The sequence below is a fragment of the Eleutherodactylus coqui genome, chromosome 5 (assembly GCF_035609145.1).
Source record: "Eleutherodactylus coqui strain aEleCoq1 chromosome 5, aEleCoq1.hap1, whole genome shotgun sequence".
Classification (NCBI taxonomy): domain Eukaryota; kingdom Metazoa; phylum Chordata; class Amphibia; order Anura; family Eleutherodactylidae; genus Eleutherodactylus; species Eleutherodactylus coqui.
The window spans coordinates 194,087,859-194,115,570 of NC_089841.1; positions in this window are offsets into that span (position 1 = coordinate 194,087,859).

Genomic DNA, 27,712 nt, shown 5'->3' on the forward strand with positions numbered 1-27,712 from the left:
ATTATGCACGACATTACTACCTCAGCTGTGTTGGGCAATGCAATGGGATATTTCTATGTACCGCCGGTGGCTTCCTGGCACCCACCCATGCTGTGGGTCCACAGGGAATTATAAATGCATCTGTTTCCACTTATAAAGAAACCCAGTCTGACTGGGGCATGCAGTGTGGGCCGAAACCCACCTGCATTAACCCTTTCCAGTCCACTGTGTGACCTGTGAAAACATTAGGGTTTAAGGCTGTACAGCTCCGTTGTTGGTAGACGTCCGTCGGGGTTCTCTTACTGTATATTGCCAGCCTCTCTGCTGTCGGAGCCTATCCTACGTGTCAGCTCATGCAGTACTGGCTTTAGCCAGCATATAGCGCCGTTGTATAACGGCAGAAAAAGAGTAAGCCCCCTAGGAAAACCATATACAAATTGGATTGGAAAGGGTTAAGCACAACATTACTACCTCAGCTGTGTTGGGCAATGCAATGGGATATTTTTATGTACCGCCGGTGGGTTCCAGGGAGCCACCCATGCTGTAGGTGCACACGGAGTTTTTAATACATCTGTACACTTCAAAAGAACCCCAGTCTGACTGGGGCATGCAGTGTGGGCCGAAGCCCACCTGTATTACGCACGACATTACTACCTCAGCTGTGTTGGGCAATGCAATGGGATATTTCTATGTACCGCCGGTGGCTTCCTGGCACCCACCCAGGCAGTGGGTCCACAGGGAGTTTAACCTACATGTGTCCACTTCTAAAGAACCCCAGTCTGACTGGGGCATGCAGTGTGGGCCGAAGCCCACCTGCATTATGCACGACATTACTACCTCAGCTGTGTTGGGCAATGCAATGGGATATTTTTGTGTACCGCCGGTGGGTTCCAGGGAGCCACCCATGCTGTAGGTGCACACGGAGTTTTTAACACATCTGTACACTTGTAAAGAACCCCAGTCTGACTGGGGCATGCAGTGTGGGCCGAAGCCCACCTGTATTACGCACGACATTACTACCTCAGCTGTGTTGGGCAATGCAATGGGATATTTCTATGTACCGCCGGTGGCTTCCTGGCACCCACCCATGCTGTCGGTCCACAGGGACTTCACAATAGGGAGTTGTACCTGCCTGTGTCTATGAATTAAAAAGCCCGGTCTAACTGGGGCATGCAGACACCTTGACAGAATGAATAGTGTGTGGCACATAGGTTCCCCATTGCTATGCCTACGTGTGCAGCTCTTGATGGCGGTGGCACAGGATTCTATTTCTCATTGCTTCTGTACAGCATTGTGGGCTATCGCCCTGCCACTTTTAAAGAGGGTCGCTGCCTAGCCGTGCCAACCCTCTGCAGTGTGTGCCTGCAGTTCCTCCTCATGGCAGACGCACTTCTAAATAGACATGAGGGTGGTGTGGCATGAGGGCAGCTGAAGGCTGCGCAGGGACACTTTGGTGTGCGCTGTGGGGGGGAGGGGGGGCGGTTGGTCAGCATGTAACCCAGGAGAAGTGGCAGCGGAGTGTCATCCAGGCAGTGATTGTGCTTTGTTGTAGCTAGTGTGGTGCTTAGCAAAGGTATGCCATGCTAATGAGGGCTTTTCAGAAGTAAAAGTTGTTGGGAGGGGGGGGGGGCCCACTCTTGCCGGTATTGTGGCTTAATAGTGGGACCTGTGAACTTGAGATGCAGCCCAACATGTAGCCCCTCGCCTGCCCTATCCGTTTCTGTGTCATTCCCATCACTTTCTTGAATTGCCCAGATTTTCACACATGAAAACCTTAGCGAGCATCGGCGAAATACAAAAATGCTCTGGTCGCCCATTGACTTCAATGGGGTTCGGTTTTCGAAACGAACCCTCGAGCATCGCGGGAAGTTCGTTCCGAATAACGAACACCCGAACATTTTGGTGTTCGCTCATCTCTATTCATCTCCCCTCACCGATGCGATTGGTGAGATGAGATGAAACTTTTTACCGGAGGCCTCCGTATTTGCACCCCGACGCGATCTTCCTCTGTGAACTTTCCCGGATTCTGCACATGCGTCCGCCGGCAAAACACCAGACACATGCGCAGGAGGTGGGGAGCCCAGGAAATTTAAAATTTCCTTACTCCCAGCGACCAACGGTCGCTGAGAGCCTGGAGCAGTGACGGGTGGCCTCGTTGAGCGGTCCCTGGTCACGTTATATAAAGGTAGCGATCTACCTTTGGCCGGTCTCACATGACTGGATAGGAATTACGGATTCCACATGCGTTTGATCTGTGGTAAAACACAGATCAATCGCATTGGATTATACAATTCCGCTCACATTAGTAAATTGGAATTATGTAATCCACTCGCAGAAAAGAGAACGCAGCAGGTTCTATTTTACCATGGATATCCGCAACATAGAGCCCATTGTGCTCCATGGTCGCGGATATATCCGCAGCCCATACGCAACTACCTTGTATACGGGCTGCTGGTACCCGTGTCATCGCTAAGCGACGGTGCGGGAAATATAAACAAAAAAAAAGTACTGCGCATGACCGCCTGTGTGACTAGGCAGTTATGCGCAGTACATTACGCGGCTGTACGCAGGGTCACAGCCGGGCTCAAAGCTGGGATCCGCTGCAGTCCTCCGCAAGCGGATTCCGCCTACGGCTGCGTGAGCCCGGCGTTATTCAGACCGCTACCAGTAATACGTATTTTACAAGAAGCCCCGGGAACGTTCGTCTTCCTGCAGTTCCAGGAGCACCTTGTTGAGCGTATTCTGTGCGAGACCGCCGCACCTCATCAAGCTTACGGAGACTCACAGCGCGCCACTTTTTACACCCCATACCCGCTACTGTGGTCATGAAATACCCCCAAAAAGCATGAGAGGAGGGAGGATACACGGTTTTATTGCCCCATGTACCCATCCCAACCAGCCTCCGTAATTACCCCTGTCATTGGAAATACTACACAGTTCACATTATTACTTTTATCTAAGATTTGGGGAATGCCAAAAAGGGTGCAGGGGGGGTTAAGGTGTCAATTTTTTCTTCCGCACAAATGAGCAATGGGGCCTGGGATTTATTCAGTTGTGCCCTGCAATCCAACGGGTGTTCCCTGCATTACAGGCCTTGCCATGTGTCCTTTAAGTAGATTAGGGCCACAAGAGGTATGTTTTTGAACACGGGACAAACGGGGGGTCCATTTTGGGGTGAAGGATATCCGCAACATAGAGCCCATTGTGCTCCATGGTCGCGGATATATCCGCAGCCCATACGCAACTACCTTGTATACGGGCTGCTGGTACCCGTGTCATCGCTAAGCGACGGTGCGGGAAATATAAACAAAAAAAAAGTACTGCGCATGACCGCCTGTGTGACTAGGCAGTTATGCGCAGTACATTACGCGGCTGTACGCAGGGTCACAGCCGGGCTCAAAGCTGGGATCCGCTGCAGTCCTCCGCAAGCGGATTCCGCCTACGGCTGCGTGAGCCCGGCGTTATTCAGACCGCTACCAGTAATACGTATTTTACAAGAAGCCCCGGGAACGTTCGTCTTCCTGCAGTTCCAGGAGCACCTTGTTGAGCGTATTCTGTGCGAGACCGCCGCACCTCATCAAGCTTACGGAGACTCACAGTGCGCCACTTTTTACACCCCATACCCGCTACTGTGGTCATGAAATACCCCCAAAAAGCATGAGAGGAGGGAGGATACACGGTTTTATTGCCCCATGTACCCATCCCAACCAGCCTCCGTAATTACCCCTGTCATTGGAAATACTACACAGTTCACATTATTACTTTTATCTAAGATTTGGGGAATGCCAAAAAGGGTGCAGGGGGGGTTAAGGTGTCAATTTTTTCTTCCGCACAAATGAGCAATGGGGCCTGGGATTTATTCAGTTGTGCCCTGCAATCCAACAGGTGTTCCCTGCATTACAGGCCTTGCCATGTGTCCTTTAAGTAGATTAGGGCCACAAGAGGTATGTTTTTGAACACGGGGGGTCCATTTTGGGGTGAAGGTCTTCATTCCTATGTACACTGTACAAAAAAACTGTTTTTAAATTGACAAAATTGCCAAAAAAATGAATTTTTTTTTCCTTCTGCATTGCTTAGTTTTATTCAAATACTGTGGCGTCAAAATGCGCAATACACCCCTAGATGAATTAATTAAGGGGTCTAGTTTTTAAAATGGGGTCATTTGTGGGGGTTCTTTATCGTTTTGGACGCTCAATGGCTCTACAAGTGGGCAATGGGGCCTGGAATTTATTCCGTTGTACCCTGAAATCCAACGGGTGCTCCTTCCATTATAGGCCTAGCCATGTGTCCTTTAAGTAAATTAGGGCCACAAGGGGTATGGTTCTGAACACGGGACAAACAGGGGTATCCATTTTGGGGTGAAAGTCTGCAAACGTTTTTAAATTGATACAACTGCCAAATAAATGAAAATTGTAATTTTTTTCCTACAGCTTTGCTTAGATTTATTCAAAAATTGTGGCGTCAAAATACGGATTACACCCCTAGATGAACTCGTTAAGGGGTCTAGTTTTCAAAATGGGGTCATTTGTGGGGGTTCTCTGTCGTTTTGGCCGCTCAAGGGCTCTACAAGTGGGCAATGGGTCCTCACCTTCATGCTAAATTTCTGTTCTGAAAGCCACCGACTACTCCTTTCATTTTGGGCCCCGTTGTGCATCCAGACATAAGATTAGGGCCGCAAATGGTATGTCTCTGAACACGGGACAAACAGGAGCATCCATTTTGAGGTGCAAGTCTTCATTTATGTGTGTGCTTTACAAAAAAATCAGTTTTTAAAATGACAGAATTGCCAAAAAAACGAAAATCACATTTTTTTCCTTTTGCTTTGCTTGAATTCATTCAAAAACTGTGGCGTCAAAATGGGCAGTACACCCCTAGATAAATTCGTTAAGGGGTCTAGTTTTCAAAATGTGGTCGGTTGTGGGGGTTCTCTTTGGTTTTGGTCACTCAAGAGCTCTACAAATGTGCTATGGGGCCTAAAACGCCTTCAAGGACAATTTATGTTCTGAAAACCACCGACTACTCCTTTCATTTTGGGCCCCATTGTGCATCCAGATATAAGATCAGGGCCACAATGGGTATGTCTCTGAACACGGAAGAAACGGGGGTATCCATTTTGCGGTGCAAGTCTTCATTCATGTGTGTGCTGTACAAAAAAAGCTGTTTTTAAAATGACAGAATTGACAAAAAAACGAAAATCACAATTTTTTCCTTTTGCTTTCCTTGAATTCATTCAAAAACTGTGGGGTCAAAATGGGTAGTACACCCCTAGATAAATTCGTTAAGGGGTCTGGTTTTCGAAATAGGGTCATTTGTGGGGGTTCTCTTTGGTTTTGGCCACTCAAGAGCTCTACAAATGTGCTATGGGGCCTAAAAGGCCTTCAAGCAAAATTTATGTTCTGAAAGACACTGACTACTCCTTTCATTTTGGGTCCCGTTGTGCATCCAGACATAAGATTAGGGCCACAATGGGTATGTTTCTGAACACGGGAGGAACGGGGGTATCCATTTTGGGGTGTAAATCCTCATTTTCATGGGCACTATAGGAAAAAAAATATGTCTTTAAAATGACATATTTGCAAAAATATGAAATTTTATTTTTTCTCCTCTAAATTGAATTAATTCCTGAAAAAAACTGGTGGGGTCAAAATACTCACGACACGCTCAGTGGATACATTAAGGGTTGTAGTTTTTAAAATGGGGTCATTTGGTGGGAGGGGTGTATCATTCTGACACTCATGAGCCTTTGCAAACTTGGCTTGGTGCAGGAAAACAAAGTGTTCCTCAAAATGCTGAAAAGTAATGTTAAATTTGTACGTCCTCTAAATGGTTAAAAAAAACACAAAAGTTTTCAAGTGTGCATTCAGAATAAAGTAAACATATGGAAATATATATCTTATCAAAAATTTGTACAGTATGTTTGGACATATTTGAGATATTACAGTTGAAAATGTGAAAAAATGACAATTTTTTCAAATTTTTTCCAATATTGGTACTTTTAATAAATATAGACAAATTATATCGGTCTCTTTTTACAACCAAAATGAAGTACAACATGTGGCAAAAAAACAATGCCAGAATCACTTCGATATGTAAAGCCTTTACGGAGTTATGCTACGTTGAACTACGCATGTCAGATTTCCAAAATTTGGCTCCGTCACTAAGGCGCAAAAAGGCTTCGTCACTAAGGGGTTAATAACCCTTGACAAGTGTATAGTACCTCGGGTCCTCCGGAACGGTGGAGGCCCAGTAAAAACTTTACTAGTGACTCTTCAAACAGGATACAACAAACTTCAGTAGGCAGAGTTTACAGTGCAGGAAAATTTGTAAATATTCAGCACTACTTGACATGAAAGTCAATGGCCACAGAATGGCAGTAATGATCACCCCGCTCTCATAGACTTCAGCACATATAGGTGTCAGTTAAAGGTGTACCACTGTACGGAGATCCAGACTTCAGACAGCCACATAGGAATCATACAACAGACTTAGAATTATTTTCAAAGATTTGGTAGACTTCTGCACTCATCTTGTTGTAGAGAAATATTTTGTCACTAGCCGGGGTAGTTACTTACAAATGACTTTCTTGTGATGAGACTTTTGGGGACGGGACATTTAGGCTCACTCACTCCCATGCGTTTCACATACGGTTAGGTAGCCTTTCCTTCTCCTCCATCTTCATCAGCATAGGGCTAATGGTGCCGTCATGTGCCTCTGGGGTAGCAAACCCTCAAATGGTAGATGGGTGCTCCTATGCAGACAAGATGGACCTCTCAACTCTCTTTTGGAACCTAATCGCTCATACGTACAGATTTATCCCCCCCACATCGCATGACACTGTAAGATAGATACATTCAACATTCAGACAAGCTGACAAGCAATGATTTTAAGGGAGTTGACCCTTAAGACGCTGCAGCTCTGCAACACACACACAAAAAATAGACATGACAGATTTGCACAGTGCATCCACATAAGAAAGACATGTATGACAATTATGGAAGGGTCCACAATGATGTTCTGGGACACTACACTGTCATGCCTGCCTTTTCCTAATGCCTGTCAGGTTCCGGCATTCCTTCAATCAATGCAAAACAAGGCTGCTGTATGCCATCTGTATTACGTGCATAAAAATACACATCTAATACGGACTGAATGTGAATGACCCCTGAGGTTGCTAGTATGTCTATTGCTGGTGAGGATCCTTGAGTGGAAGGAGCCATTAGCAGGAGAGTACTGGCTTGTGAGCTCAGGAACAGTTCTGGAAGGTACTCTGAGAAGAAGTCGTCCAACCCTTGTTTTGTTTGCCGCCCTAGGACAAGGCTTTAGCAGGACTCATAGGGGATCAAACATCCCTGAGAGGCAGGGGTCAATAAGGCCCAGCAATATTGTGCAGTCTCTAATCTGTATAGATACTGTAAGGTCCTGTGCATAGGTGTAATTACACTACAACATGAAGCCCCTGCAGCCGCAGTGGATTATTTCCCAGGTCTCTTAGTGGTAGATACAACAAGACACTGATGGAAGCAATGTTTGTGTATTTGAACAAGGTTGCTGTATTTGTGGTAACTACTTGATGATGTCCGCAGCTCATACAGCAGGTAATAGAGGTTTCTCACTGAAGCTGTTATATCTTGTAATGCCATTATACCACTAGATGGCAGCAAAGTTCTGTATATAGGTAACTATATTTTTTTTAAAGGGAAATCTTTAGTGCCTTGTGGGAAACCCCAAAAAATTGCCCTGAGAGTCTTTGTAATGTGATCAGTCATCCTGATTTAGGAGAGACAGTCCCACTTTGTGTACCACTTTTCCCCACTTGACCAGTACGCTGGGAACTAGAAGCCGGGGAGCACTAACAGCAGGAAGCCTTTGGAGGAGGTGAGGGGGATAGCTGCATAGTATGAAATTCTCTGTGGATGGGGGCGTGGCCTAACCGAGGAAAGTGACGGTCGCCATTCTGTGAGCTCCGCTCTCCTTCAACCTCCTAAGCGACTTACACAGCTTCAGCGGGCGCTACTTCTCCCCCGGAGATACACCGGTACCTCTAGCAAGCAGCTATGACCAGACGGAGGACCACGAAAGCTTCCCCGGTCCCGGTAGCGGACTTTTTCTCCGCCCGCAGCGGCAGGAGGACCCCGTCGGCAGCGCGCCTCTCCTCTATGAAGGATCTCCACAGCTCCATTCCAGCTCCTCCACAGAGCCAGGAGACATCGCCGGAGGGCCCTGCATCCACCCGGAGGGACTCTCGCCGTCATCTAGACCTGGGAGCGGTGAGTGATAAACCAGCACCCATTACATGCATCACCTCTCCCCCAGCCAAAATGGCGCCCAGCCACATGTCACCCTCAGGAGACAATTCCTCCCCATCTGCAAGTCCTGAAAAAAGGAGACCAAGGATGGAGGAGGAAGTTAACACTTTAGTGCCTACATTTAATAACACAGAATTGCTGGACATGGTCCCCACATCAGATCAACCCGCATCCGAGGTTTTTATAAAGGAGATGATGCTGGCCCTAAGAACCACCATGAGGGAGGACTTACATACGTTCTCATCTACATTTACCTCTTCCATAAATGCAATAGAGGAGAGAACGTCCCGCATAGAAGATAAAATGAGTGAATTGACCAACTCCCATAATACGTTAATAGACGCCCATTATGCCCTGGAGGAAGAAGTTGATCAGATCAAAATAAAAATGGCGGATCTGGAAGATCGCAATCGCCGCAATAATGTTAAGTTCAGGGGCATTCCTGAGAAGGTCAGTCCAACAGATCTGAAGGACTTTTTGATGCAATTAATAAAAAAGCTCCTGCCCTCTACCCCTAGTCAAGAGCTAGTTATCGATAGAGCGCATCGTCTACAGAAACCGAAATTCCTTCACGAGAATGTCCCGCGCGATGTTATAGCGCGAATTCATTATTTCCATGTCAAAGAGGCACTTATGTTCGCATCTCGCAACATGCATGACCTTCCTCCACAGTTTTCAAATATTAAATTATTTGTGGACTTATCCGCTACCACCATTCAAGCTAGAAAATCATTTTCTCGCGTCACCACAACACTAAGGAGGGAAAAAATGCCTTACAAATGGGATTTCCCCACTAAGCTTATCCTTCATAGAGAAGGCATCACTCATATCTTTAACAAGCCGGAAGAAGGTGAAAAAGCTCTTTCCGCTTGGGGCCTCCATATTGCCGAGGATGCCCACAATAAAGCTCCCAACCAGCGGTCCCGAGAGCCGATGGAAGAAGAAAGCTCACAATCTCGCTCACCCCGCTGAGTTACGCATCTCTTTACAAATTGGAGGTTGAACTTCCTCATTCGTTGGGTGAACTTTTATTACCCCCCACTCCTTTGCAGGATCTCACTCCTGCGAGATTATTCTTCAACTGTCAGAAGTGAAAAAATTTGACAGATATATGTTTACTATTTCTAGAAAAGAAATGTTTTCTGGCCCTGTTGTTTTTTGTCTAAGGCCAGATAATTATGTTTTGAATGTTTATGTTTGCCTCTCCCCCTCCGAAGAAATAAGAGTCAATAATTGTGTACGGGTCCAGGATTCCACCGCGTATTTCTCTCTAATATGATGGTGTTAAAAATATGCTCATTAAATGTGAAAGGGCTTAATTCCCCCTTCAAGAGGTCGGCGGTTTGGAGAGATGCGCTCCGAGATAAAACAGACATTTTGTGTCTTCAAGAGTCACACTTTGCCTTCGGAAAGCACCCCTCATTCACTCATAAAAAATTTCCAGGAATGTTTATTTCCTGCGTCAAAGAGAAGAGAGCGGGGACAATAATAGCCATTAAAGATACGATAGATTTCACACTTACCAAAGAAATACTAGACCCCAAAGGTAGATTCATAATTCTAGTGGGCAATTTTAATAATACTCCATTAACACTAGTCAACGTTTACGCCCCAAATTCCTCACAAATTTCCTTTTTAAATAAGATCTCAAAAAAAATTCGCAAAGCCCAAAAGGGCAAACTCATTATATGTGGGGACTTTAATATTGTGCCCGATAGACAGCTTGACTCTTCCAATCCAACCACAAGGACGTCTCATGTGCTCTCGCCTTGGTTGCACAAACAAGCGCTCTTTGACTCCTACAGATGCCTTAACTCCACTTCCAGAGATTACACATACTACTCCCCTCGCCACAGATCCTTTTCGAGGATTGATCTATTTCTAGTGGACAAGTGGACCCTTCCAGCAGTAAAGAACGCGGACATAGGTGCGACCACGTGGTCGGACCACTCCCCCGTCTTTCTCACATTGGAAACTGCACGGGTCCCCCCGTCCCTTGGGAGTTGGAGAATTAATGTTCCCCTTATGAGACTTCCGGAGCACAAAAAATCCATTAAAGAAGCACTAACTGAGTACTTCTCCTTAAACAGCAACCCGGACGTGGATGTTTTCTCCACCTGGTGTGCCCACAAGGCTTACCTGAGAGGAATTTTAATTAAAATGAGCTCTCATCACAAAAAAATGAAACAGCTCCAAATAAATAACATCCTCGCGCAAATTGCGAATGTTGAGCAAAACATTCGGATATCCCCCTCAATTGATCTACACAGAGAACTGATGTCTCTTCGCCGTGAACTCCGCCAGGAGCTGATTGGCGATTACGTTAAAACCTTGAATTTCTCAAAGATGAATTATTATACAGCCTACAACAAACCCTCCAGACTGATGGCTAGGATAATAAAACAACGACAGGCGCCAACTAAAATTCCATTCCTAGTCAAGCAAGATGGAACGAATACTAAAATAACCCATCCTCAGGCTATAGCTGATGAATTCAGCGTATTCTATTCCAACTTATATAACTTAAATAAAGACGTCTCCACTCCACAACCAGACATCCAACAAATTAACAACTTCTTAGAAGGGATTGATCTTCCCACTATCACAGAGGACCACCTGGAAATACTAAACTCCCCTGTCTCCTGTTTGGAAATTCATGATACAATTAAATCTCTAAAAGCCCACAAGGCCCCGGGTCCGGATGGATTTTCCAATGAATATTATAAAGATTTTGCCCCGGACCTGGCGCCTTGTTTGGCTGATACATTCAATAAAGCAATATCTACAGGTAACCTCCCGAAAGAAATGCTGAACGCAACTATAGTCACAATCCCTAAGCAGGGGAAACCTCCGAACTCACCCGCGAACTACCGGCCCATTTCACTGCTAAATAGTGATACAAAAATATATTCAAAAATACTAGCCCAGCGCCTGTTAAAAATTCTCCCACAGATAGTGCATGGGGATCAGGTGGGGTTTACAAAGGGAAGGCAGGCGTCGGATGGCACTAGGAGGGTCCTGAATCTCATGGCAGTGGCGGAGGCGGACCATACCCCAACTATCTTACTGGCTTTAGATGCTGAAAAAGCCTTTGATAGGCTTCACTGGGGGTTCGCCTTCGCCACGCTAGAAAAGTTCGGCTTCGGGGGGAACATTCTTGGGGCCATTCGAGCCCTATATAGCGCCCCTTCAGCGCGGGTCGTAGTAGACGGGATTATATCAAAACCCTTTCAAATAACAAATGGCACCCGTCAGGGTTGCCCCCTATCCCCTCTTCTGTTCACGCTCGTTATGGAGCCCTTGGCAGAGGCGATTAGAATTAATGAAAGAATCAGGGGAATATCGGCGGGCATTAGACAACACAAAATAAGTCTTTTTGCGGACGACGTCCTACTTCTGCTTACAGACCCTATCTCATCTTTAAGGGAAACCTACAAAATTATTCAAGAGTTTAGTAAAGTATCTTACTATAAATTAAATATAGACAAATCCCAAATTCTCCCTATCAACTTGGACAATTCTCTAAAACTCAGCATCCAGGAAGAGTTCCCCTTTAAGTGGGGAGGTAAGGATATTCCGTACCTCGGAATCAAACTATGTAGTCCCCTAACCAACATGGTCCCAACAAACCTCTTGCCCTTGCTGGCCAACCTCCAAACAGAATTAGCAGCTTTAACGAAAAAAGAACCTTCATGGATGGGAAGAGCTACACTCTATAAAATGCTAATTCTCCCCAAAATTTTATATATATTCCGCACAGTTACTCTCCCGATTCCTAGGTCGATGGTAGCAAAGCTCCAAAAACAACTCTCAGACTTCGTATGGGGAGGCAAGAGACCAAGAGTTGCTGCCTCCATTTTATTCCTCAATAGAAAACAAGGAGGTTTAGGTGTACCGAACCTGTGGTCATACCTTCATGCATCCAATATTAACCAATCAAGGCACTGGTTAAAAACAAAAATAGGCCCAAGCTGGCTGCAGATCGAGACTCAGATGAATGAGGGAAGGCCTATCCGCTCTCTCCTCTTGGCTTCCCTGTTGGCCTCTCTCTCCTCTCCGGTGCTCCCACTATACAAACCCCAATCTATTTCCCCTATAATACAAGCTTCATTAGACTCATGGAAATGGCTAGCCCAAAACACTAACCGCCGCGAGGGGAAAAAAGTGGATAATATCCCCATTTCCACACTAGAATACCTTGTCCCCAATCTCCACTTGGAGAGTTGGACTAAGAAAGGAATCACACACTTAGACGACATATTAAAAAAGGACAAGTTGGTCCCGTTTCAAGCTCTGAGCGCGAGATATGGTCTGCCCCCGGGGGAGGCCTTCAGATATCTCCAAATAAGATCTGTTTTGAATTCTATTAAAATAGAAAAAGTAAGAGTGTCGGGTGACCTCTTGGATGTCATGAATGACCCCTACCCGGTGTCTCGATCCCAAGTGAGAGCCTCTTACGACAGACTCTCAGGCGACATGGGTGGAGTAAAGCGCGCACATATTCTCAACTGGGAGAGAGATCTGGGGGGAAAATTCTCTCCAGAAGAATGGCTGACTGCCTTCAAGTGGGCAAACAGTGCATCTATCAATGCGAATATCTTAGAGGTTCATACTAAAGTTGTGACCAGATGGTACCTCACGCCAATAGTTTTGGCGAGAGCGTTCACGAAATCCGACGACAGATGCTGGAGACACTGCGGCCACAGGGGCAGTATTCTCCATATATTCTGGGAGTGCCCAAAGCTCTCACACTTCTGGGATGGGGTCTTCTCTCTCTTGAGAAGAATCTCGAAGGTGTCCATTCCCAGATCCCCTGAATTAGCTATTCTATTACTGAACAACAAATGTATTCCACATCCTATGAAAAAGTTACTGGGCCATATCCTCCTGGTGGCCAAGCTCTTGATCTCAAGGAAGTGGAGAGCGGCTAATGTCCCCACCATCCCAGAATTAATGCAGTCCCTAACCAACCACAACACATATGAGAAATTATATGCCCTAAAAAATGGAGAATTCGTAAAATATCAAAATAAATGGAACCCCTGGTTACAAATCCACTTGACCTTATAGCCAATGTATGACTATTGAAATAATATTTTCAAAGCAGTTCCCCCTACCTATCCCTCTCCCCTCCCCGTCTTCCCCACCCCCCCCCCCTCTCTCCCTCCCCCCTCCTCCCCTTCCATACCCTATTGTTATTTGAACGCTTAGTATAGGCTAAAATATCCATAAAGGGTAAGCTTTATAATTTTTTCTGTCTATTGTAAACAGCTTCCTTCTATTGATGTACGCTAGAATTCCATTAGCAAAGTATGCATGTATGTTTGTTTCATATGCACCCGTGCTGAAGGGAAAATAAATAAAATAATAATATAAAAAAAACAAAAAAAACAAAACAAAACAAAAAAACGAAACCTTAGTTACAAATCTAATTGGCGTAGCAGTTGATGTTTGATAATTGACATAATACTGTCATAGCTTCCCTTCCTTCCTTTCCTCCTCCTCTCCCCCCCTCCACACCTTATTGTTATCCTGTCGTTTATTACTGGTTTAAAATATAGGATGTAATGCACAATGATAAATGTAATTTTGTTCCCAGCAGAACTAATTCTTACTTTATTGCTTAACTAATCTGCTCTTCGTTCAAGTTAAAGCTATGGACTATACAAAGACTCTAGACAAAGAGTAAGTTACTCAATTCTTGTTTAATATAAACAGTTTGTTTTCAATGATATTTACAGACGTGCAAAAGCAATGTATGTATGTTTTATTTGTACCCTTACTAAAGGCAAAAAAATTACAAAACCAGTAAAGAACAAATTGATTAAAAATTCTCTGTGGATATAAAGCTTTTTACCAATCAAAGGCCACACCAATGGAATGGATGTTATCTGTTTGTTGGATGTGGAAAGGCTGCAGAATTTGCTTCCTGTCTTTTTCTAAATGACCCTGTATTTTTTATAACAGCGGAAGTAAAATCATATATCATGATAAGCCCCGTCCACTGGCCACACCCTTTGATCCTGGGCAAATCTGGTCACTTTAGGCTTTGGGATCGAAAAGAGGCCAGAAAGGAACCATTGGTGTTCAGGCATTATAAAATGGGTCTGGGAGCCTTGATATCACAGCAAGGAAAACCACTCAGGACCCACTAGTGTGATAAGAGCCAGTTCGTGCTACTCCATGGACTATGGTGTTTTTTGTGAGAACTGGGTAAATGGGGGCAGGAGAGTGGAGGGGGGTGATGGTGTGCAGGTTATAATGATACTGGGATGGTGCAGCCCCTTATACCTCTCCTAACCTCCTCCACCCCACCTAGCTGGATAAAGCAGAAGCGTCTTCCCTGTAGTGTAATCATGGCTGGTTATACTGCTATAAGGCTCACCTCTACTTCCTCAGCCGCTCTATTGATTCTACAGGCAGGAGAAAGCCTCTGACCAATATAGCACCCGCTGTTATACTGACCTGCTTGGTTTGGGCTGCAGGGTCTCAGCAATATCCTGTTCTTGAGTTCTGGGTGTCTTGCCGAAGCTCCCAGGGAGGCATGTGGTTACTTATGGGTGTCTCCGGGCAGCGGCCTCTGAAGCCAGTGCTAGGTGGTTGCTCTCAGACGGAAGGCTGGGCTGTGATGTAGTCAGCAGGTAGGCTCAAGTATCCTAGTACCGCATGTAGGAGAGGAAAACGGTCGTCTACCCCACTCCACACACAACGCCGTATGCAGTCCTGGCTGAGAGCAAACCACCAGGAAACTTTTAGGGCTCTTACCCACTAGCGATAGGTTTTCTAGCATTGTGAGAGTGAGTGAAAACGCATGATTATGAAACCAATGATTTTCAGTTTTTTTCATTCTCATTTGCAAAGTGTTCACTGAAACCTCGCTGTGATACAAAAAAGCTGCAATATCGCAGATTTGTTTTCAATGGGGCCCATAGGAGAAGATTGCACAACAGCCTTGGAATCCGCCATAGCAAGGAGAGAGAGGGGGTGGAGCTACAGGGAATCATTGTATCTATAATAATTAAAGGAATTTAAGCCTATCTTTATCAGTGATATTCAGTGTCGTGGACAAGTAGTCATTAATTTTTGATGGGTGATATCAGTTCTAGTACTGTCCTGTAAATCTAAATGTGACCACATCTCCTACTAAAACAATCCCATCCATACGTTAGGAGCCCATCTTGTGTAACAAATCTGACAGATATGAACATACACCGAGGGTAGATCCATATGTGGCATTAAAATCTGCTACAAATTCCCATGAAAATTAATGTGTAATTAATGAGGATTTTCATGCAGATTTCGGTGCAGGTTTCCCCAGAATTGTTGAACATTACACCCTTTGCATTGCAGAGAGCAGAATTCACAGAATCTCTATAATATTTTGGTGTAAATGTTATGATGGATGTTTACCCCACGTAGAATCCACCATCACTGTTCTTCATTCCTATAACACAATATATGATTACTGACATTTCCTGATATGTAATAGCTCATCAGTAGAAGTGGAGTTTCTTGCCTTTTCCTTCAGGAAAGTAGATTATCTGACTGATGTATTGGGATTACTTGACTAATGGTTTTTAATTTGGCTACTTTGCTTTAAATGTTTTGGATTGACTTTATGTTTGAGGATCCTCAGATGTTCCTCCGGTCAGTGACAGGTTCTATCATATACTGTTCTGATACATTTATACTATATTTACTTTGCTGTATCTTGGAAGAACAATACTGAAAATCCATCAGAGACTAGAAGACGTTGTGGGATCAATTTCTCTTTCTGGCAAATAAAATCATGGCAAAAACTAGAACTGGAAACGTGTAAAGATGTGAATAAACCTTCAATGTAGCTCAGCACCAATGTTATATTACAATGTTTTCCAGGTAATAAAGGTCGGGGGTCTCCACTGCAGGATGTATGCAAATGTATGTAAATAACTTCCTGTATAAGTAGAGAAGTAGAAGTGTCCACTGATCAGGAACTGTTCACCCAGACCTGGAACTGACTTGTTCTATCTCCTCCGCCCAATCATGAAGAGTCTCCTTTGGTTACTCTGTGTTATATCATCTCTACAATGTGAGTCTGATTTCCTGCCAATATCACACAACTTCTAGTAATAATTGTAGATTTCAGATCTATTAAAGAATGAAGTAATTTCTGTTTATTTCCAGGTGTCGCTGCACAGATCTCACTAGAAGTGTCTGGTCCTGGGACTGTGAAACTTACAGAGACTCTGGAGAAGACCTGTAAAGTGAGCGGTGCCTCCCTCACTGACAGCACTAATATGTATAGTGTACACTGGGTCAGACAACCTGAAGGAAAAGGCCTGGAGTGGTTGGGGAGAATAGATTATGATGCTGAAACCTTCTATGCCCGGTCTCTTCTGGGACGTCTAACTATAACAAGAGACACAAATAAAGGAGAAGTTTATCTCAAAATCAGTGGAGCGAAGAATGATGAATCCGGGACATATTATTGTGCTAGACGCACACAGTGTAACAGATGGGCTGAGGACATGTACAGAAACTGGTTTATAGAAAGTATAGAGCTGGAGAAATACATTGGGGATCAGGAGTTTGAGTTCTGAATCCTTCATCTTGTTTGATCTGTGGGAACTTTGCAAAGTGGAGTAATATTTTATATTCAGATATATTGAGCAGATAGATGTTATAATTAGCTTAGAGCTCATTAACATCAGTGTTTTTTTTTTCAATTTTTAAAGGATACATGTTTTTAAAAATCTAACAGCACAATGGTATTAAAATCATAGTTTTCCTATTAAGCCGTATTTACGTGAGCGAAAAGGAGTCACGTTCAACAATGTTGCACCCCGCCTGCCTTTTGTGTGATGTGTGGGAAACTGCACATTTGTATGTACTGCTCATATGTGAGACTTGCACAGAAATAGGGCATGCTGTGATTTTTCCATCTAGCAGCCATAATTTGGCTTTTTGTTGAATCTACAAACTAAATGTTAACCACTAGGATGCTGCGGTCTTCAGCGGTTCTACAAGAAAAAGAAACTTCTTTTCTGTTACATGATAGTATTTTAGTGAAAATATATACAAATTAAGGACTAAACTTGTTTTCTGTGAATGTAATAATTAGAGATGAGCGAGCACATTCGGATAAGGCAGTTACTCGAGCAAGCATCGCTCTTCTCGAGTAACTGCATTCTCGTCCGAGCAGGCTCAGGGGGCGGCGGGGAGCAGAGGGGATAGTGAGAGAGAGATCTCTCTCCCCCTTGCTACCCCTGCCACCTCCTGCTCACCTCCACCCCCCCCCCCCCTTTTCCGAGCCTGCTCGGACAAGAATGCAGTTACTCGAGAAGAGCTATGCTCTAACCCCTTGATTAGAGGGCTACGGAGACTTCTCGAGGTTGTTGGTGTTCTGAGAAACTTCTGAACGTACTAGCTAGTTTGACCCTTTGAGTAAAAGGTTATAGCTAACTACATAATTCTGTAGCAAATCACTGATTGTTTTGAACCTTCTATGGTCTACTCCTTTTAAAGCTGTATAGCTTTAAATTCTCTATCCCGAAATACGGCCATTCCGTCATCTCTGGGAATTTTGTTTAAGGAGTACTCTCTTTTAGCTATATGTGTGTCCTATTTGAGACTTGTTCATCAAGTTCTTTTTTATAAAGATTCAATAAAAGTTATATTTTAGTTCTGAACCCTACAGTGACAAATTCAGTTTGACCATCTGGTGTTCCTCCTGCTCCAGTGATTTCTTGCCTTGTGGGTCATGATTCGTGTGTTACCTACCAAGACAGATCTTGAAATGCAACTGCGACGTATAGAAGAAAAACATGACAAAGCCATCAGTACAGTCAGTCACTCAGTACAGGCCCTCAGAGAACGGGTTACGGCCCTCGAGGAAAACCCAGAGGTCTCGTCTACGGACTATCAACAACTCTCACTAATAGTAGAAAAACAGCAGAAACAGATTACAGACCTGAGCTTCCATCTTGATGACATCGAGAACAGAGGTCGCCGCAACAACCTAAAACTACGAGGCCTCCCAGAAGACATTCCCCCAGACGCATTGCATGACTGTGTAACTGCCATCTTCAATAAACTAATGCAGCGCCTGGAGGACAGAATAATAGAACTGGACAGGGTCCACAGGACACAGGGGGGCAGAACACGGAACGCCAATCTGCCTAGGGACGTGATATGTCGGGTGCATTTTTATAGGCAAAAAGAGGAAATCCAACGACTGGCCTGGGAAAGAGGCCCAGTCAAATTCAATGGAGCGGAGATCACTATCTTGCCCGACGTCTCTAGGCTGACCCTCAACACCAGGAAAATGATCCGTCCCTTGCTCGAGGCAGCGCGCAGAGCGGATGCCACATATAAAGGGGGTCATCCTTTCCATCTGATCCTCCGAAAAAGAGGACGCATCTTTATTGTTAGATCCCCGACAGACCTAGAAGGAGCGTTTAGGTTCCTGGAGGTCCCAGCGGTCCCGATCCCGGATTGGACTGAACCCATGGACTTAGCCTCCACAATCCCCTGAGCCAAAGAGTCCCCCAAGCGGAGGACACCAACTTCCCAGCCCTGGAAATAGACTCACATGATATACACATTGAACACGGGACTTATTGTCTTCGTTCTCGTTCGTTTTCACCATTGAAAGTTCTTCAAAAAGTGCCCTCAGGCGGAAGAAGCCCTACAACTAGCGGTCTATACAGTAACAGACCCACTTATAGTTTCTCTCACATTAGATCTTTCATCGGCGGCGGCCTGGAGCTCCCAGACAGGATTGCAAAGTAAAGGAACTACCACAAGAAAAGAATACGGTTCCCCCTCTATTTGATAGACACAGTCAACAGACTTGGGAACCCAGAGGTGGCCTTGCTGATTTGGTGCACTTCCATCTTTCCCCCAGTAGGGCATCAGGGGACCTGGTCCGGCCTCACGGTTTGGAGGCATCAGGCTCCCTGATTAAGTTGTAGTTGCTAACCACTAGGTTACTTAGAAGTTAGCCTTCTTGTGATTTTGTTCTCCCTAGTGTGTCGTGTGTCCCTTCAACTGACCCCCACCCCCCCGCCTCTTTCTTTTCCATCCACTCCCTCTACACATCACTTCTTCCCCCCCTTCCCTCTGTTTATCTTCTAGTGACAACCCCAAGGCACATAGGTAACCATGTCATTGGATCCTAATAACCTTTCGATAATTTCAATTAACGCACAGGGCCTAAACGTTCCAGAGGAATGGTCCTCCATCCTCCATCTACTATGGAAGAAGAGAGCACAGGTAGCCTTCATCCAGGAAACCCACTTCCGTACGAACGGTTGCCCAGGGTTCACGGACGCCAGGTTCCCAAAAGCCTACCACAGTATGAACGCTGAGTCCAAGTCCAAAGGGGTCTCAATCCTCCTAGCCAACTCCATTCCATGGGAGCATGGGGAGATGCGATACGACCCGGGAGGCAGGTACCTGTTCCTCAAAGGTAAGCTCGCCAGCACACCAGTCACATTTGCCGCGATTTATTCCCCCAACTCCGACCAGCTGTCCTTTCTCGAAAGGATCCTGGAGGACTTGAACGAATTCAAAGAGGGCACCCTGGTGCTAGGAGGAGACTTTAATGTCCCCCTTGACCCATGGATAGATACATCTAAGGGATCTGACAGCCTCTCCGCCTCTGTACACCGCAGGATCAAAAGAACACTCCACACACACCAACTTGTAGACGCATGGAGAATATTGCACCCCACGACAAAAGACTACACATTCTTCTCCCACCCACACAACATGTACTCCAGAATTAACTACATCCTCCTCCAACATTCCACACTATCGTCCTTAGTCTCGGCAACAATAGACAACAATACCTTTTCAGACCATGCCATGATCACATTAACAGTAAAACTACCCTCCTTATACAACAGAACATGGTATTGGCGATTCAATGAATCGTTCCTCCACGACCCGGAAATCTCGGACGAAATCCACAAAACGATAAAAGACTACTTTACCTGTAATACAACGCCAGATGTAGACCCACTAACGATCTGGGAGGCGTACAAATGCGTAATCCGCGGGCTGTGCGTCAACCTAGGCTCCCGCATCAAAAAGGAACGATCCGCACACCTTAAAAAGCTACTGGACCAGATCCAAGAGCTAGAGTCCACTCATAAATCTACCCATGACAGCGCTAGAGGGGCAGAATTGATCCAACTCAGGGAAAAGGTCCGCTCTTACTGCCTGGGGCGGGCCAAAGCAGGCATAGCAAAATGCAGACGTCACTTTTATGAGTTTGGAGATAAACCCAGTCGCACACTGGCACGAGCCCTGCGGACCACAAGAGCCAGAACATATGTCCCGCATATCAACAACCGCAAAGGCCACGCACAACACCTACCGCAACAGATAGCTGATGCATTCCGGGAATATTACCACTCTCTTTACAACCTATCCCCCCCACAGTCAACCCTGGCTAGAGAGCAAAAGAGAGCCATAATTCGAGAATACCTTCAGCTGGCGAACTTCTGCAAATTCCCGCAGGAGGCAATAGAGATGATGGAAGCACCCATCTCCCCAAATGAACTAGCAGAAGCGCTCGCAGCCTCCCGGCCCGGAAAAAGCCCTGGGTCCAGACGGGAGTACTTTAACATACTACAAGAAATACACGGAAATTCTAGCACCCCACTTCACCCAGGCATTTAATTCCATAACCACCGGGAACGAAATTCCCAGAGACACCCTAACAGCACATATCTCGGTCATCCCTAAGATGAGACCCCTCACAGTGCCAAAGCTACCGCCCAATTTCACTGCTAAATGCTGACCTGAAATTGTTCAACAAAATCCTTGCAAACAGGATCTCCCCCTACCTACAAACTACAATCCACAAAGACCAGGTCGGTTTCATCCCAATGAGAGAGGCAAGGGACAATACAACTAAAGCCATTAATCTAATTCATGCAGCGCGCAAACTTCCCTTGCCAATATGCCTATTGTCCACAGACGCAGGTAAAGCCTTCGACAGGGTGGAGTGGGACTTCCTGTTTGCAACCATGACACACATGGGAATGGGACCTAACATGCTACAGTGGATCACGAGCCTATACTCCCATCCAACAGCATCAGTAAGAGTAAATGGCCAGCTCTCAGCGCCTTTCCCCATCTCGAATGGTACGAGACAGGGATGCCCTCTGTCACCTTTGATTTTCATTCTATGTCTTGAGCCATTGCTGACAAAAATCCGCGCCAACCCAAATATGCACGGGATCACAACAGGTGACACAGGACACAAGATAGCGGCCTATGCAGACGATCTCCTATTCTTTATTTCCGACCCACGAGTCACTCTACCAAACCTTATGACCGAGATCAAGCATTACTCCGCATTATCTAATTTCAAAATCAATTACCACAAGTCGGCAGCGCTCAATGTCTCACTCACACAATCCCTAGTAGAAGAACTCAAGGACTTCTTCTCATTCACATGGGCAAGGGACCATATTCACTATCTAGGAACAAACTTAACGCCGGACAGTGAGGACCTATACATGGCCAACTTCCCAGCGCTCCTAAATAGGGTCAGACAAGACCTTAGCTCATGGACCAAAGGCACGTTCTCTTGGTTTGGCAGAGGAGCAATCATTAAAATGAATATCCTTCCCAGAGTCCCATATCTAATCCAAGCCCTCCCCATACATGTCCCAAAGAGTTTTTTCCAACGCCTTCTCTCTCTTATCACCACATTTATCTGGGCAGGAAAGACATCCCGGATAGCACGTAACACACTGTCTAGGCCAAAAAAAGAGGGCGGTCTGGGGTTGCCGGACTTTGTGAGATACCACCAAGCGGCTCACCTGGTACGCATAATAGACTGGCATCGGCACTCTGCACTCAAGCAGTGGATAGCCATCGAACAAGCCGCATCTCATTCGCCGTTGGTGGTCCTCCCCTGGTCGGGAGAGTTGACGCAACACCCCACTATCGGTCCTACACTGTCAATTGCTGCCAAAGTATTGGAGAGGACAGATATATCCCCCAGGCCATCCCTACTCTTCCCGATCCTAGGTAACCCAGACTTCCGTCTGGGAGGGGAGAAGGGAATATTCCGTACATGGCTCACAGAAGGTAGATATAGGGCTGAACATTTCATACAAAATGGCCAGTGGCTTTCGGTGGACACGTTGAGAGGACCCACTGTTCCAGCCCCACTCCCATTTTGGCAGATACTACAGCTAAGACACTTCCTACAGTCCTTAACTCAGCCAAATGGGTTCTCCCGTCCAAAAACACAATTTGAAGCAATATGCACTGAAGAGGGCCCCTCTAGACACACGCTATCCAGAATTTACAATATCCTTATTTCACAACCGGAAACCGCTCCCCCAAGATACATTGAGAAATGGGAGGAGGAACTGGGAATCAATCTCACCACAGAGGAAACAGACAAAATATTCAGTATCACACATTCTTCATCCATCTCCAGCAGAATACAAGAATCCAGCTTTAAGATTCTCTCCAGATGGTATAGGGTGCCCTCCAATCTGCATAAGATATACCCGTCGGTCTCCCCCATGTGTTGGAGATGCGGATCGGAGCAAGGGACCATGTTGCATGTCTTTTGGGACTGTCCGGTGCTGGCGGGCTTCTGGTCAGAGGTCTGGCGGATCTCCACTAAGTTTACTCATTTCACTCTACCAAAAACACCAGCGCTCTTCCTCCTACATCACAGTGATATCCCGCTGGCTACCTACAAAAAATCGGTAGTATGTTTCTTGATGAGCGCGGCGAGGTCATGTATAGCCAGACGTTGGAGACAGACAGCCCCGCCATCGCTGGCACTATGGCTAAACACAGTTAACTGGATTAAGGAGATGGAGGACCTCTCTGCAGCACTAAAGGGTACACAAGAAAGATACCGTAAAACATGGTACCACTGGATAGTTTTCCAAGACTCAGAAGAATACCGTTGGTTACTTAACCCCCAAACTAGCTAAACTACCCAGTCGCACCCCTCACCTCCTCTAATACCATCAGCTATATACCTACCCGCATCCCTTGTGTACACCCTTCATGTGTCTTGTCTGTCTCACTAGACACTTTTGAATATATTATACAGTGCATAAAGGTATGAAGTTCTACACAATGTACAGTGGAAAGAACCACAGACGGAGCCAGGAAGTTAGGCAAGATTTGATTTATTATATCATACTGTTTGACATTAGAGATGAGCGAGCATACTCGTCCGAGCTTGATGCTCGTTCGAGTATTAGGGTGCTCGAGATGCTCGTTACTCGAGACGAGCACCACGCGGTGCTCGTCTCGATTAAACGAGCACTGACCATTGAATTCAATGGAGCCGGCAATACAGCCGGCTCCATTGAAAGCAATGGGCTGCCGGCTAGCGCCGGATGAATTTTCGGGAAGGGCTTAAAAATATAAGCCCTTACCTGAAAATCATCCTAAAATGTGTAAAAAGTAAAAAAAATAAAATATACTCACCTTGTCCCGGCAGAACGATGTTAGTCCATTGAATTCAATGGAGCCGGCAATACAGCCGGCTCCATTGAAAGCAATGGGCTGCCGGCGATCGCACAATGAATTTTCGGGAAGGGCTTAAATATATAAGCCCTTCCCTGCAATTCATCCAGAAATGTGTAAAATTAAAAAAATCTCCTGAACTGCTCTCTGTAGTATTCAGCAGCCAGGGATTTAAAATCCCCACCTGCTGAATGAGCTGCCTCTGATTGGTCACAGCCTGACCGATCAGAGGCAGATCTCACTCACACCCATTCATGAATTCATGAATGGGTGAGTGAGTGCTGCCTCTGATTGGCTCAGCGCAGCTCTCAGCTGAATGACAGCAATTCAGCACCACAGTGCAGGGGACAGCAGGGGACAGCAGGAGGCTGTGCCTTGGCAGCTGAAGGGAGGTGAGTATCTATTTTTTTTGTTTTTTAAATCACTTTTAATTCATTTCCAGGGAATGGCTTATATGTAAAGCCCTTCCCTGAAAAAGAATTCAGGTGTGCCAGCGGACCATTGTCTTCAATGGAGTCGCCGGCAGCAGCAGCGGCTCCATTGAAGAGAATGCCTGCATTGTTATTCTTTTTTACACTAAAATCTTTCTTTTTCAGTTAAGGGCTTATATTTTTAAGCCCTTCCCGAAAATTCATCCCGCGCTCGCCGGCAGTCCATTGCTTTTAATGGAGCCGGCTGTATTGCCGGCTCCATTGAATTCAATGGGCTAACATCGTTCTTCTCTGCGATCTTAATGCTGACAGTGGGGGGGGGGGGGGGTGGTCTCACTCTTGCCACTATTGTGGCTTAATAGTGAGACCTCGGAGCCCGAAATGCAGCCCTGCATGTTGCTCCTCGCCTGCCCAATCTATTTCTGTGTTTTTTACATGACTTTGGTGATTTGCTAAGATTTTCACAAATGAAAACCTTAGCGGAGCACCAGTCATATACAAAAATACTCGAGTCGCCCATTGACTTCAATGGGGTTCGTTACTCGAAACGAACTTTCGAGCATCACTGAAAGTTCGACTCGAGTAACGAGCACTAGAGCATTTTGGTGCTCGCTCATCTCTATTTGACATGTTTTTATGTTTATGTAGAAATATTCTCTAACTATCCATTCCTATAATACTGAGGCACACTGGCAATGTGAATAAGGTTGAACCTTAAAGTTGTAACTCAGTTATTGAACAATTACCTGCAATAAATAAAGAATTTATAAAAAAAAAAAAAAAGAATTGTAACTACATCCTCAAAAGGCCTACTGTGCACGTGCGGAATGATCAAGGGGTTATTGCGTTCCCTCCACCAGACCCAAACGCAGATCTACCGCGCACAAGCGGGATCAACCAAAGATTAACGAGAATCCTTGTTACCATGGGAATGATACATACACTATCTATAGGTCTATCGCACACAGGTGTGATGTCAACAGACCTAAAACAAATCTACATAACCGTGATTACCTAATACACTAATGGATACATAGTGAATTAATTTCTCATCCAAACTCTCTGAAATCAATAAGAAATCCAATATGTTAATAACATGGATCCCATATTGTAACCTTTAATGTGTGTCAGCCCCTGATGTCAGTTAATATGTATTTGCAGGGCATAAACGCACATCATTATAACATAAGGAACATGAGCAAACCACATATGCCATTGGAAATCTTGCCATATGAAGTTTGTATCTGCTAGTGCTACTATTATAGTTTTACATCCTCCAACATCCTTTCCCATACATATGATGGAATATAATAGAAATACTCATACTTTACCACTACAATGTTCAGCACCTAATTTGGTAATTTCGCCCTTCGCCATCCATTAAAGAGGAAATCTTTTTCTTTGTAATAATTATTTTAAAAAAAACCTTTGGGATATCCATGACATCCCCTCATATATAGGAATACAGGTGAATGGGACCAATCATGGTAACTAGTTCCAATCTTATTTATTAACATTAATTATTCAGCAGTAGAGATGAGCGAACGTACTCGTAATGAGTACTTACGCACCCGAGTACCGCCATTTTCGAGTACTTCAGTACTCGGGCGTAAAGATTCGGGGGGCGCCGGGGGGCGGGGAGAGGCGCGGCGGTGCGGGGGGTAGCAGCGGGGAACAGGGGGGAGCCCTCTCTCTCTCCCTCTCCCCCCCCACTCCCCACTGCTACCCCCCGTGCCGCCACGGCGCCCCCCGAATCTTTACGCGCGAGTACCGCTGTACTCGAAAATGGCGGTGCTCGGGTGCGTAAGTACTCGTAACGAGTACGTTCGCTCATCTCTATTCAGCAGTGATCTCTCCAATGATCATAAGAATTTAAATTCAAGCTTACTGATTTATAAATTTCCTTAGTAATTCCACAGCATCTTGCTCTAAAATCTGTATATATGTGCGGGACATGTGCATGATGCCTGGGTATAAACCAGTAAGGATATCGGACCATCACAAAACTAAGAATTTTCGCCATTACGACAACCAGTGTAACCTGTAATTAAATTAAAAACAAGGCAAGTGTAAATAAAATTGCACATAAGTGCACAAAGTGATGCAGTACACTAACAGATAGGCCTATTATTTAAAAATACGCCGGAGCATTACATTCATGGTTTAGGCCCTTAGGGGTCATTGTAACCAAAAGGAATATCCACTGGAGTTCCTTTTTCTTTAGAACCTTAATCCTACCCCCCCTTTTACAGATAAAGGAACCCGATCAACCACTCGAAACTTAAGTTAGGCAACCGAATGGCCCTTATCATATAAATGACGTGGGATTGGTAGATCTAGATGTTTGGTTTTAATATTGCTTTTATGCTTAACTACCCTGCTCCTCACCTCCATGGTGGTTTCCCTCACGTACTGTAGTCCACATGGACATGTTATCAAATATATTGTGTCGGATGAGGAGCAGGTATAGCGATCTTTAATCTGAAAGGTAGCACCTGTTTGGGAATGGTAAAATTTGTCTCTCTTCGCCATTTTCCCACAACATGAGTGACCCAAGCATGGGTAATCGCCCATCTTGTGGGGCATGAACGTCCCCTATCTGGAAGTTGTTCCCTTCTCAAATAGCGAGTGTACTAATTTATCCCGCAGGCTAGGACACTGCCTGTAGGATATAATCGGTGGACTCAGAAATTCATCAATATTACTTGTTTATCCCAAAGGCGGCCAATGTTTTTTAAGGATGGCTGATACTCGTCTGCTAACTGGGCTATAGGAGGACATGAATGGTATCCGTTTAAGGGTCTCTTTCTTCTGTTTAGGCACCAAAAGTGTCCCCCCATAAATTTGTTTAGCTCTCTGAGTTGCATCAGTAACTAAAGTTCTGGGATAACCCCAATCCAGAAATTTGTCACACATCCAAGCTAATTTCTCATCCAATTTGTATAATTTGTAATATGTTTCACTTTCAGGAACTGGCTCCAAGGGAGAGAATCGATGGTGGCTCGGGGATGGTAACTACCATATTCCAAAAGATTATTCCAATCCATGCTTTTGACAAATAAATCTGTCTCAAAACCATCATCCTTTCTACAAACCAATACATCAAGGAACTCAATGCTCACAGTGGAATGTTTCAAGGTAAACTAAAGTTCTGGGCAGATCCCATGAGTTTATCATGGAAACTCCGCAGCTCTCTTTCTGTACCAGAGCAGATTAGAAAGATATTATCTATGTATCTCTACCAGGAAACCGCCTAGCTCCAATAGGTAGATGTATATGACCCTGGTGAGCGGTCCCCAGTCATGTGATCACCGTTATCCAACAGACAACGTTGATCACGTACCTGTTAAAAACAGTTAAAGTGTAATGCTCCATCAAACCAGAAAACATAGATCGTGAGTCAGCTAGCGCTATTGTGACATTATATATACCTAAGTGATAAAAGATTGAATCTATGTAAATGAACCACCATCCTGAAATGTAATAATTTAC